The sequence below is a fragment of the Haliaeetus leucocephalus genome, unplaced genomic scaffold (assembly GCF_000737465.1).
Source record: "Haliaeetus leucocephalus isolate CR32 unplaced genomic scaffold, Haliaeetus_leucocephalus-4.0 Scaffold2, whole genome shotgun sequence".
Lineage (NCBI taxonomy): Eukaryota > Metazoa > Chordata > Aves > Accipitriformes > Accipitridae > Haliaeetus > Haliaeetus leucocephalus.
In genome coordinates, this window is record NW_010972438.1 from 7,385,267 (window position 1) to 7,399,324 (window position 14,058).

The 14,058-nt window shown below is 43.8% G+C and overlaps 1 protein-coding gene across 1 annotated transcript in view; it reads left to right on the plus strand.

The window, feature by feature from the left end:
- Positions 1 to 14,058, plus strand: part of LRIG1 (leucine-rich repeats and immunoglobulin-like domains 1) — a 92,438-nt gene that overhangs the window by 46,183 nt on the left and 32,197 nt on the right. The gene's annotated exons all lie outside the window — the stretch shown is intronic.

Sequence of the window (14,058 nt, forward strand, 5' to 3'; positions counted from 1 at the left end):
TTATTGGGGAAGGCGAAATCAATAGGACTACTCTGCTGCCAAACTGAGCATAAAAGTCTCTTGAAGAAAATCAGTCTTCTTTACAGGCTCATTAATGTAAAGATCAATTCACATTAAACTGTAATTAAACAGAGAGGGCTAATAGGAGAAGGGTAAGTGATCTACTGTGCCACAGGCAAAATATATCATGCAAAATTTGAAAACTAAAGACATGGAGAATTGGAAACTGGGAGTGGCAGGGAACATGCTAGGTCTGCTTGAAAGAGCTAGTAAGCTCAGATGGTGATTGGGGCAGCACAGTCCTCATGAAAAGGAGGGTACTCTATGGTGTTCCATCTAGATGTCGGGAGTAAGACAGGTCAAAGACTAATTTCTGCATCAGGACTAATGTTTCCATTTGAATTATGTGGTTTCTTGGAGAGCTTTTCCTCCAGGTGTTGGGGATTTCATTATAATTCTGGTTAAATTGGTCACATTGTTAGTAATGTGACCCTTGTTTCTTGTCTGACTTTGGCTTTAATTTTCATTGTATCTCATTAAACCCTTGTACTGGATTAGAGTTGACTGGTCTTGGAGATCCCTAACGTGGCAGAATTGGGATCATACTATTGATAGTCCTCCTGGAGCTGTTGCCTCATGCTTTCTCATTGAAGGCTTGGGAAAGCAACTGTTACTTTAGGGCTGTTTGCACTGCTTCACTAGTGTTGTCAAATGGGGTTTGCAGAGCCCTTCTAAAGACCCATGTGGTCCATTAGATTCTTTGAGCTGCCATTTTGCCTTCACCCAAGACAAACATGTCTTGCTGTGTTAGCTGAAACAATGCTAGTAGTCACTGTACTCTGCTGATCCAAGTGTGATCTAGCAAATACACCTTGCTTCCTCAAGCTTTTCCCAGGAGCCGAGGTGGTGATGTTGAGGAGTGTGACTCCAGGTCATTCTTGCTTTTCAAGTTAAGATGGTGAAGACTTGACTGAGTATGAGGAGAACTGCAGCTTCAGATCCTGCCTGTGGTGGCCTCTCTGGATGACCCCTGTTAGAGGAAAGAGCTCAAAACTACTGCATCTGTGCTGTTCATAGAGCACAGCTCAAGCCATGAGGTGTGAGCTCACTTCATGTTCCTGACTAGGCCAGAGTATAAACCTCTGTGTAGGCGGTGTTGATAGTTGGGAAGTTTGGGCTTAAATGAAGAGTTGAGGTTTGAGCTAACACGATAGTATAGATGTAGCCTTGGAGGCCATTTGTGGCCTAGGATCCTGCTGTGCTAATTGCTGTACAAACAAAACAACTGCCTTGACCCCCAAGAGACTTAGTCTGCAAGTCATCTTTGCTGGAGTTAAAAAAGGATGATCTAACAATTAAAAACGAGGAGAATACTCTGTTAATTCCATCTGGGTCATAGCAAGCAGTTTTGTACTCATAAGCACAAAATCCAGATGACTCAGATGCAGCCGTGTGCGGGGTCCGGTTGAAGTCAGCAGGCTCTGCTTGTGTGCAGGATGTGTCTTGGGCAGCTCAGAAAACCGCGTTGCCCGCCATGCTGCATAATTACTTGCACAAAGAAAACTTTCTCTAAGTAAGGCAAAGTGGCATATGCAGGTGTAGATCCATCAGTGGGAGCAGATTCACCCCCAGCCCCTGCTTGCGTCAGTTCTTACGTAGTCTAATGTCTACAGGGACCAATTCTCCAGAGTTTACTCAAGCAATTCCCCTCAGAGGCTGGAGAGAGTGTTGCTTTCTGAGGATTTGGTCCACGCTACAGACTATACTACCCAGCTTCTATTTTTGAATGTGAATATATCGATGTGGAAAGGTGAATAGAAAGAATGCTGGCAGTCGGGCTGTTCAGTATGCAAGCAATGTACAGGCATAAGATACTCTGAAACCCACCTTTCCTGTTTGTTTTGCTCTGAGTTCATAGTAAGGCTCTGGTGCGTAAAGTCTGCTTGTTTTTGAGGCCAAAGACTGCAAGAGCCTTTCCCAGTGGAGGAAATTCTCATTAATCATATGCTCCCAAGTACCAGAAGAGACACTGTTTTGACTTCTCTTTTGGGCTGTTGGAACTATTCTAATCATTTGCATGTCCTCTTTGAGCTTTCAGATATAATGTGAGCGCATGAAAATGGCAAAGGATCTGAGGCTATTCCAGGGAAATGAGTAATCATTTCTACTAGAAAAGCAACAGCAGTAAAGCACATAGTCCTCAGACTCAACAAAAGAGCATCAGAAAGCAATCTGGACACGTATAGAGCAGTGTAAAAATTGGCCAGAGGAAAAAGATAGTGAAAGTTGGTGGCAGCTCATGGAATACCAGTTACCCCTTGAGGCTACTTTATTATATATTTACTAGTGAGGATAACAGTTTTGTGCAGCTGTAGCAGCTTCTTCTGTGAGTAGAGAATTTCTTTGAGCTGGGCTAGGTCTGCTCTGACATCTGCATGCTGCTTAGCAGGCCATGCTAGGTTAGTATTTGTCCTGGAGGAAGGAGAGGACACAAGTGGTGTGGGATGGAGCATGAGATTAGGAGTTGGAATACTGGAATAATTTTTTGTGCGTGTTCCACATACTCATTACACCCCAAGACCAAGTAAATTCCTGTTTGGGTAGGCCTGCTTCCTCCAAGCTGAAGAGCAGGTATTGCCCCAGGGCAGATGTAACTCATGAATGTAAAGCATCTTCTGGTGGATTGTCCGAAGGCAGGTGTGTGTCATCCACAACACACAAGCTGGTTTCCAAGTTCTGTACCTCTGCAGATCAAGTCTAGATTAGTTGTTAGGGTCATTTGTGACCATGGTCTTTTGTTAAGGTCAATACGAAAAATAGCCTCATATTTGAGCCTCAGAATAGCCCAAACTTGCTACTATTAATATCTGTGATAGATTGCCTGTCTCATTTAACGGCATTTGGCAAATAAAGCACATGTCTACAAAACCAATTCCTTTGTTAGTCTTCATAGGCTGAGCAGATTTCAAACATAAATAACTTGCTGAGTTGAAAGTGTTTTTAGCAGATTGGAGTTCCCTGCCTAAAAACTGCTAGTAATGGCAATTTAGTTTGCTCAGGAGTAAGTAAAAGCAGAGTTGCAGTTAAATTATTTCTGGGTAGAATTCTCTACCCATTTTTCTCTCTGAAAGCTTGGCTAATTCAGTTTTGTAACAAAACAGGAAACTATCAGTATGTGTTACTGTTTCTGTGCTTTCCTCTCTACTGGGATTGCCCAGTTAGTCCCCATTATTAGTTGTCAGTTTATCCTGGTTGTTAGAGCAGTGGTGCTTGCTCAGAGCATCAAATAGATGCCTAGCAAGGAGTAAGAACAGAGGTGGGAGTAGAATTGTGATTTTAATTTTTTTTAAAAGTATGGTGCTGTAAAGCACTTTTAAAACCTCTCCATTTTGTTTACCTTCAAGCGTCCTGGAAGACTTAAGAACAGGCAGTGTCTTTTAGTTCCTCTGTGTATAACAAGGCTAAAACTGTTTCAGCAGAGGTGTTAAAAAAATGAATCCTGCTCATGTGGTTCAAAGCCCAGTGAGTAAAACATCAGTTTTGCCATTTACCTTCTGCTCCATATGATGCTTAGCACTTCCATCATTGCTTCCACTGGCACCATTAGGAATAGTGTCTAATTCAGGGTAAAGAAACACTGTGTAAACAGTGTTCACTAAAATGTGATCATGCCATGTCTAGGTTGGAAAAGATTAGCAAAAAAAAACCTCTAGAAGGCTGATTTCTAACTGAATAAAAGCTGGCTATGTGCTGGATTTTCTGTTATTTTTAACCCATGTTAAATTCCCTGATTAATTGCAAAGATGAACAATAGAGATCACAAAAAAAGTTATGATCTTACTCTTGCAAAAACAGCCCTGCTGTGGGGGTATGTGGGGTGGAAAATCTGATTGCTGGTTAAGGTAGGCAAGAAAGTGATCAGTCATACCTTTAGATGAAGTGATCACTTAAGAGGCCACCCTCACTTCCAAGTGTGTGCATAACTCTTGCTTGTTAACAGGAATTCCATGTGAATATTGATTGGGAATAAGTGGTTGGGTGAGTACATGTTCTGCCTGTCAAACCATTTAATGTTCAATTGCACGTCAGGGAAAATAGCAAAGGCAGCTGGAAATTGAAACAGGAGCGCAGGGGCGTGAGAGTGAGAAGACAACTGTTTTAGTGGTCAGATTTGAGCAGAGAAGAATAAGTTGGGGAGAGGGGAAGAACTAAGAGTTGATGGCAAAAGAGAATCTATAAATGGCTCATTGTTTTTAGACTTACTTCTCCTGTCCAATCCATATACGGCAGATCACATGCTGTGTGGAAGCAGTTGCTGAACGGAAGGGCGTTTAGCATAAGTGGGCTTAGTGTAATTTTTCAGGTGCCCTGGAAAAGGAACACCTTTTGGTGGTCTTATTGAAGACTCCCCCCCCACACCCCGATCATGTTCTTTGAGACAGCTGTCCTCTTTTTCAGAATAAGTGGAACTGAAGAAGTAAATGGTTGTATTAACAAAAAAAAACAAAAAACAAAAACAAAAAAAAACTTGAAGAACTTACTGGCTAAGTAGTGGTAAATGCTTACCACTGATTTTACAAGATCTGCTCTAGGGAAGCTTGAACAGATACTGTTTTACACCAGCCTGGCTTAGCACAATAGCAGTTCTACTTCAGAGCTCAAATTTTCTGTTCCCTGGATCTTTTGACACCTTGTTCTGCAGTTTCCTGAAACCATCCTTCATACTTGACGTGCTTTATTAATAACAGTGTGCCTAGACTTGTTAAGAAGAGCTAACTTGACCATTCTTTGCTAACTTGACCATTGCTTTTCCACATAGGAGCTGTTCTTTCTTGCAGGCTTGAACAATCTCAGCGGAGCAGAGCTCACAGTGAAGTCTGCCCAGAGGCTATCCCTGTTCTGGCGACCTTGCTGACAAGACAGATAAGCCCTTTCAACAGAGCACAAGTGTGTGTCATGTTGGAACAGACTAACCAGCCAGCCTATCTACATCTCTAAAGTGTTAACAGGAGTTTGACTGGCCAGTCAAAAATGTGTTTCTCCAACTGCTGCCTTCTTCAAGGGGCAAGTCTTTTAGCAACTTCTGCCGCAAGTCCCATGAGACTTTGAGAGTTCGATGGCCTGGAGAGTAGATGTATTCAAGTGTGTTGTCCTTTATTTATCTGCCTTAGCATCAGAGTCACAGAGCTCTTCTGTAGTTAAATCTACCTGTCTTCATTGTGCTCCTGTCAAAGGTGGGAAGAGCCCCTGTGTCACATCATGGCTTTCAGGCACAAACAGTGCATGCTATCAAGAAGTCTGCTTGCAATTACAGTTTGGATTAATGTCGCAGCATCACGGGCAGAGTAATTACATTTGGTTTGCACTTAAATTGCTTCTCCGCTTGTGTATTTTCCCCTCCTCACTCCTGTGGAGAGACAAAAGCAAAACAAAGCCACCCACAAAACACATGCACTCACTAGGCTGTGGTGGATCTTCTTTACTTTGATCATTTATTACACAAAGAGAAACTAAGATCAGCATCAGGATTTAAGGATAAAAGTGCCTACATGCCCTGTGATCCTGGACCCTGTTGGCTTTTAAATGAAAACGCTGCCCTTGTTGATGAGAAGCACAAAACTTGCTGCAATGAAAATGAAAAGAGGCTGCTGTCTCTGCTTGGGAGTAGGACAGGGTAACTGCCCCAGCCTCTGCTCTGGGCTAGTTAAATTGACATCTACGGTGGATCTGATTCTTAGTGTCTGTTCTTCCTCGTCACAAACCTGACTCATCTTTCAGGCCAGTGATAAGGATGGGGGGGAACAGGGGGGTGGCTAGGCAGCAGCCCTGACATAGAGTGGCTCCTTGTGCTGGGTGCTGTGCAAGTGTGGGGCTGTGGAGAGCGGGAACTCATCAGAGCAGCAAACTGGTGGGGGTGAAGCTAGACTCTTTCTTGGCTTCAAGGACTGGCTTATGCATTTAATTTGTGATAGAAAATTGAGTTTGGCTGGCATGTATAAGCAGCAGAAGAAAGCCCTTGAGGAAAAAGTGCAAGAGGAAAAGCCAGTGGCAGAGCAGGAGAGTAGCAGACCAAAGACATGAGATATAGAACATAGAAACACTGACCTGACTGTCATCTGCCAGCACTGAATGATCCCTTTCAAATACCAATGCAGCCCTTCCTTCAAAGAGGCTCTGCTGAGTCCCTTGACCCCATTCAGATAGCCGGTGCAGAGCTATGTGGTTTCCTGCATTCTTGTATGAGAACTGCCATTTACCTTACAAGACACTCTTCCTTCTATTCCCATAGGAAAATTCTCTTCCTTAGCAGAGTTCAGCACTCACCAGGGCCTCTACTCTCCTTTGCAGCCTTTCTCAGTGCTTGCTCCAGACTGAGGTTGGGGAATGTGAGAAGATGGAGAGTGACAAGAACAGTGGTTTGGACTGAGAACTGGAGGAGAGGGGGGTGAAAGACTAGCACAGCTATGAGTGTTCACAAACTGGCTCTTTCAAAACCAGCATTGATTATGCTCAGTGACTTAGAGCTCCTCTCCCTCCCTTGTGCCGGAGAACTGGCCAAGCTGCATTACAAGTTGGGCAGTCCTTGCTGAAGATCCCTGGCCCCAGCCCTAGCAGGTGCATCATCCCATTGAGAGATGCACACAGTGACTCTGAAGATGATCACTGAGATGTTTTGAGGTAGAGCTGCACACAGGGAGATGAACTTGTGTTCTGGTATTGAGTTCATAAAAGTTCAGGAAAGCTCCTTACAGAGAAGTTGTGACAGACAATGAAAGATGCTTTGCACAGCCTTTTTAATGGATCTGTGGCCTTTGTGAATACATCATTTAAAAAGCCTCTGCAGAGTACAATCTCCATGAAACATCCAGTGTAACCAGAAGAGAGCAGAAACTCTGGTTCTCTTGGAACCACCCTGTTGCTGATGGGGGGACTGTGCCCATAACAGAGACTGTCTTGTCTTCAGGAATCTTAATTTGCTTTGATGTCATAACAGGTTGTGTAATCTGCTGAAGAGATAAGACAGCCTCTGTTTTAAAGATGACTAACTTCTAATGGTGCCTGTCCCACGCATTTTGCTCTGTTAATGGAATTGAATGCTGAAGGCTCAGGAAGTTGCATATTGCAAAAAAATAGCCAAAATCATATGGTGGCAAGTCAAAAAAGTCCAGTGAGAGTAAATGCAGATCAAAGTGAGGGAGAGAGCTTTTAAAAATTACATTACTTACCTCAGTGGATCTAACACACAGCATAAGGTCATCTAACAAGTCAGGAAGTTTACATAAATGCTGCTAGTGCAGAAATATTCTAAGAGAATGTGTATCTTGCTGGATGTGGTGGTTTTGGTTACATGAGAAGAAAGGCTTTCCTTCATGCAGTTCATGCTGAACCCAACAAAAGCCCTTAATGAGTGTTTGTCAAATCCGAGCCCTTGCTTATGTCCAGCTGCTATTAAAGTCAGCTTCGAAGGAGCATGCTAGATCTCTGCCTAACTCTCATCCATATGGCTGCCTTATGAAAGAGCTATGAGAGCATGCCTGGCAGGAGGATAACATCTGCCCATGATCAGGTACCTGGGGCCCAAAGATGCTCTGAGGCCACAGTTGGACTGTAGCAGGGTCAATAGTTGCAGTCCATCAATGTGAGAGGCAGATGAGTTTGGTCCTGTGGGTGGCCACAGAGTAGCCCATAATAGATAGTGAAAATATAGCCCTTGTGTCGCACTGGTCTCACATGAAGAGTTTTGTTGACTGCAGTGAAACTATTTGTGTGAGTAATAGTTTGCTTTGGGAATAAGGAGTACATAACACAGCCCTTTGCAGTGTCACTGACTTGACTTGCAGGTGGCTGCTGCTCCCAGGTCCAAAGGGATGATTTAGCAAATCTCATCTCCCAGACTGCTTTCTGACTCTAAACATCCATGACCTGGAACAAACATGCAGTCACTTCACCATGAAAGGTTGCATTTTTTCTGCACCCTCCTCCTCCTCCAAAAAAAAAACCCCACCCTAAAAAAACAAACCCAAACCAAACCCTGTTGTTTTTTGAACCCCCTGTCTGACCCAGCCTGCATATAGCTGGAGGTAGTTTGCTTCATGCTTGTCCATCCTAAACCACCAACACAGGGTGAGAACATAACCTGATGAACAAAAGCTGCCTGAAATATATCTGTTTTGAAGCTGATGTACAGCAGATAGAGAAATGTCTTTAGCCTTTCTGCCATAGTTTGATATAGTTGGAATAGCTCCATCAGCCTGTTCTTGCTTTATGCTTATATATGATGGTTTTAAGTGAAAAACAGTCATGGAAAACCATCGTGGATTTTATTCGCTGCATCTTAGAAAGACCTTTTCCTGAAGGAGTGCTAGGGAGAGGGAAGATCCTGACATACAGAGGCTGTAAACCTCTTACAGAGCATGTAAACCTTTAAGGGAAAGTTAGGATACCCATAAAAATTAGGCCAGGGGTTTTTTTGGTGGTATGTTCGGTGGGTTGGGCTTTTTTTTTTGTGGCTGACCCTAAAATGCAGTGGCTGCTTGGCCTGTCACTGCTCTGCTCTTGTGTGTGCAGCCGGCACCTGAACAAACAGAGCTGTATCTGCGGCAGCCTGGGAATCTGCCAGGATTCCTTGGGGAAAGAGTGATTCAGAGCATCTGAGAAAAGTGGGGGCTGCTTCCATGCATCCTTGCTTCCTGCCTGGACAATAACCCATGTGGCCTTACTCTGAATGGACAGTGAGGCTGTTGCCATAAGCAGATACAGTGCATGTTGTGTTGGATAAAAATGTACGTTCTTGTAATGGTACAAAATCTTGAGCCTCATGGATTATCCTGGCAGTGCTGACATGACAGTGCAAAGTGTCAGACAGCCAGTGGGGCTTTCCCGGGGCAGTTGGGAAGCATGAGGGCTTATGCACTTTGGGCAGTTCAGTTATTCAGGGAAGATCTCATGTGAAGAACTAGAGGATGGTGTGCCGCAGATCTCCAGAGTCTCACCTGCATGTTTACTTCATCTTCTGCTGTAGAGATAGCTTCGCTACACCTAGGTAGCTCTTTCACAAGTTATAGTACAGAGGAGGAATTTTTCTGGAATAAAAGTCTTTGGAAGCAAAAAAAATTTTACAAGTTAAAAGTTAAAATCATATAGGAAGTTCTGCATTGATAAACTGGATGATCTTTTGAGTCAAAGCTGATGTCCAGGTCCCAATGACGTTCTCATCTTTCCTTCTCTCCATACATTAATAAGAATCACGTGGGACAAATCTTCAGGTATTGATTGTAATAAGGTGACCAGAACAAACAGAAACATTTCTGTTGCTGCTGTTGTAAACACAAACACATCTTCCAGATGATCAGTTCCCCTTTATCCTTGTCAGGAAAACTGCTCGGATTGCGTTCTAGTCTGAAACTTGATTTTTTTTTTTATTATTATTTTTTTGTGTGTAGGGAGTGATGGGCTAAAATCAGATGGCAGATCATCTAAGGTGAGATTTTAGGAACTCGTGTCTTGAATTTTCCTTAGTGTTTCTAGGAGGATCAATCTTAGACCTCTGTTTTCTCTGAGTTGAGAAGGTGGAGGAGGGCAGGTAATTCCAGGCGTTGGTTAGTCACAGTGTATGTGATCCGTCTCCTGTTACGGTGCCTTTGATCTCGCTCTCTTTGCATGGCCTGTCTCTGACACCAAACCTTGCCCGTCCTTCAGTAGCAAACCCCATAACTCTTTCTGGCTCCAGCATTTAGTTTCTTCAATACTTACCCAGTATGGAAATATTAACCAAACCCTGAACTTTTAAATCTGTTTCTAGTCTTGTGATCTCCCTCGTATGCTAATTTTGAAAATGTGCTGGCATATTAATAGAACCCTACCCGAGATGCGGAGGCTCTCTTTTGAAGCTTGATTTTATTTTTGATGCCTGTAACAGGTGTTGGTTTAATAGATTTGCTGTATTACAGCTTGCTTTTTTTTTTTTTCGTGAGCCCAGCCAGCTCTGTAAGCTGACACTACATGAAGGCCAAGCATGTGACTTCTGCCTGCCTTAGCCTCAGTTCACACCAAACATTTGTGCTGCAGACTCCCAGCAGCCAAGGCAGCCTTAATTCAAGCTTTGTCTAAACCAGGAGGTTTTGTGCTGATTGTATTTAAATCAGTCCAACCAAAGCCCCTCATACATTCCCATCTGAGGGTCTGCTTGCTTTGATTTTCCGCTGTCAGCTTTCTAATGGGCAGCTGCTGAGGGGAAGCGAATGTGGCTCAAACAACAAAGCGGTGTCTTTGCGCTGCTCTCTGCATCGATTTCACACAAGTAGTTTGAAGCCATGGTCTAAATTAAACTGATTAGGGTTCTCCAAAGGACAGGCTTGCTGCAAAGAAGGTGGTGAATTCTTCTCCTATTAGGTCTAGTGGAAAATATTTCACAGCCTGTTTATCAAATAAATATTCATAAAGACGCTTCGAATGAGGAAACCCACCAGGATTAAAGTGTAACTTTACCACTAAAATACAAGCTGAGATTCCTGGAAATGCTGCAAGCTTTTGACTTTGCGCCACCTGTTGTTTTCCTGCCACCCCCTTCGGCTCCCTCCCGACTTAGAGCAAACCCAAACACGCTTTGGCTCCGCTGGAACATTTCACTTGTTTTTTTGTCTTGCAGCAGCCCAGAGGAGCACAGAGCGTGCGTTCGCTTCCTGACGCGGTCCTCATGGGCTTGGTTCAGCAACGAGCTGGCTGAGGTTAATCCAAATCTCCTGGAATCCTGAGGTGTCTATTCAAGAGCAGTGCAAAGTGCAAGGGTTAAGAGACTGCGCTACCTCGGGGTGTTGAACCAGGGTGCAGGCGGGTTAAGCAGTGGTGGCTGGAGGGTAGCTTCCCTCAGCTCTCCTCTCTCTGTTTGCAGCTGTAGCTGGTGCTGACCTCAGGGTGAAGCGGTTCGTGAACAAGTGCCATATGCCTGCAGCTCAGAGTGTGAAAGTAATCCATTGCTGACTTTGAGTTACCTTAGTTTGGCACTAAGATGCTACAGTTCAAGATCTTTGTTAGCTGCAATGGAGTGTTTCGGGAAATGAGGTTGGGTATGAACTGGGAAGTTCAACTGTTTTAGCCAGATGCTCCCATATTCATAAGCAAGCCCAAATGGACTTGTATGGGTTCCTTAGTTGCTATGATTTCTTTTTCACTTGAGCTGCTTTCACGCCAAATTCTTAGTCCTCAGCGAAGGCGATCCTGCATCATCCTAGTCTGGTATTACATTCCCATACAGAATGGTAAACCAGAGGTAGAGAGGGGTTAAGAAACTTGCCCAAGGCAGATGAGTCAGTGCCAGAGCTGGGAATAGAAAGGAAGAGACTTGGCTCCTGCTCCCAGCTCCGATTGCTCAATCTCGCATTGAAGCCCTGTCACCCTATACTCTTGAGGTAACACTGGCTGAAGTGAGACAGGGAAAGCTGTTTCCAGGCTGTGATACCTAAGGAGTGGGGAGAGGAAAAGACACCTGGAGGCAAATTGGTTGTGGAAGCACCGATAATTTGTGCTTTAAAGCCTGGTTTCAGCATTTGGTACTAAAATCTGATCCGTCACCTTTGAAGCCAATGAAGTGTAAACTAAGGAGCTAGTTGGGAAAAAATCCAGCCCTTTTCCAGTTACTGCTAAAGGGGAGTGGTGAAGTCATAACGTCACTGGTCTTTTTTCTGTAAAACACCCTTGCGATGAGATTGGGAACAAAGGCAGACGAGCTGAAAGGATCCAAGTAATAACAGCAAGGGTTAAATCACACTTCAGCTCTTGCTGAAAGAATGAAAAACAAAATGTAATCAAGCTAGTAAAAAGTTTGGATGATGTTGCATTCATATCGCATGCTGTGTATAGGAAAAGTCAGCCTGGCTGGTTTTGTTTGAAGTGCAGTGCTTTGAGAGGGTGCAGTGCTTTGCAGCAAACTGTCTGACATTCCCCAGCTGGGACTGGCCAGGGATGGTGTTTGGAGCCGAGAGTTACATTTGGAGTCAGCCCATGTTTGAAGGAGACAGAGAGAGGGAGAGAAAGGAGTCTGTTTTTCTCCTGCGTGAAATAATGCATCCATCTAATCTGCCAGCTGTAGCACATGAAAAGCAAGAGGCAAATGGACAGAAGTCACCTGGAATCTGCAAACATGGCTCAAACAATACAGTTCTTTCCTGTCCTTTTCTTCCCTTCTTAAGGTCTGTCTTCTGGGATGGGCTGGGGGATCTGGCAGGCGGGCAGATTGGATATACATTGAGCAACTAAAGCACAGGAATATTAATACTCCAAAAAAATAACATTGGCTTCTGAAGAGCACTTCGTGTCCAAACTCACTCTGTGCTCTCAGTCCCTTGGAGACTAAGCTGCCCTGCACAGGGACTATCAGGTAATTTATAGATACTCCACGTTCATTTGCACAAGCCTTCATTTCCTGTTAATTTACGGCCAGATTCATCTCAGCCATCGCAGCCTAGATGAGATCAGAGCTGAATTCACAGCCCCTGCTTCAGGAGAGCTCCAGAGAACACGCTCGGTGTTTGCTTTCACTTATGCCTATGTTGAGGTACTTTCCTGGGTCAGGGTCATACACACATTTAATGGACTCTCTTCTTTTGAGAAGGAAAAAAGATTTAAATTTTAGAACTTAATGATTCTACTAATCGAGTTCATTGCAAAAGAAACTAGTTCTTAGGGAAAAGAAATCCCCCTCACCCATGTGTTCAGCTTATGGAGGTCACAAAATTCTGGGTGTAGTGAATTTTCCTGTATTTTAGTCTCACTATAGTATAAATTCACTGGACCTCTGTTTTACTATGTGCATGAATGTGAAAATTCAGTCTTTATTCCTAGTTGTAAATGAATATTGGTTATTTGAATAGTAGCTATATTATTGCATTTTATACAGTTTGTGGCCATAGAGACCTGCGTGCCTGTAACCCATGGAATAACCAGTTCGGGGACATAAGTTATGACTTTCCTTTGATTTTACTTGACACCTTTTTGCATAGCATTAGCAGCACACTGCTATAGTGGTGTAAAATTTGTCCTTAATGTTTTGTGAGCCTGCACTGAATTAATTAAGTAGCGTTTAAACTCTTTAGTCAAAGCAGCATTTTTGCAAATGTTTCCCCAGTATAAGTGAGGGATGTGTGCTGGCTGTTTAAAGGGTGAGTCTCCAGAAAGCAAATTGTTCTGGGGATGCAGTTTTTACCCTCTTCCTGTTACAGATACCAGCAAATGTTGTGGTGAAACAATCTGGTTTTAATAACAGGGAGGGTAAAGGAGCAGATCACAGTGCAGGGAGCAGGTCCCTTGCCTTGTGCTATTGGTATTTTCTTTCGGTGGGAGAGGTTTTCTTTGAAAGGGGCTTGTCTGAACCCGTAGGAGAGCCTGAAATGGGGATGAGGCTGGAGAAGACAGGCTCCTAGACACCCATCAGCTTCACTGCCTGGGAGGCTGTGGTTGGCTCATCGTCAGTTTTTTGTTTCAAAGAGCTGATGCTTTGTCGTGAGAGCTGGGACGTCCTGGTTTGCATTCAAGAGTGCTCTCACTGGCTGTTGTCTCCTCTTCTGGTTACTCAGTAGGTAGTCGACTGGATTAAGGCACAGTACTTGTCTGAACCCTCTCTACTATCTCTTATTATTCAGCAAGTTCTCAAGTGTCTGGTGAGCGTCTCTGTTTGGAGTGCATCACTTGTAGCCTTGCCAGTAATATCAGTGACTGGTCTAAATTCACATCAGGCATGTGCTCAACTTCTTGTGACTAATGCACAATGTATTTTTTTAATTGATTACTGTTCTCTCTACTGATTCAGGACAGAAAACAGTCAGAGGAAAGGACTCATGGGATTTTTAGTTAGACCTTGTTGAGTACAGATGAGGTCTAGAGGTATTTAACTGTTTGGTGGCTGTGGAAACCCTGAGGAGAGCTTGTAGTACCTTTTCTGAAGAAAAACATTAGATTGAATCCTTTAGGCTGCTACTGGTAAAGCAGCAAATGCAGGTGATGTTACAGGGTCTGATCCTGCAGTTGGTGCTCAGGCAGAGCACTGGCAGTGCAGAGTTGTCC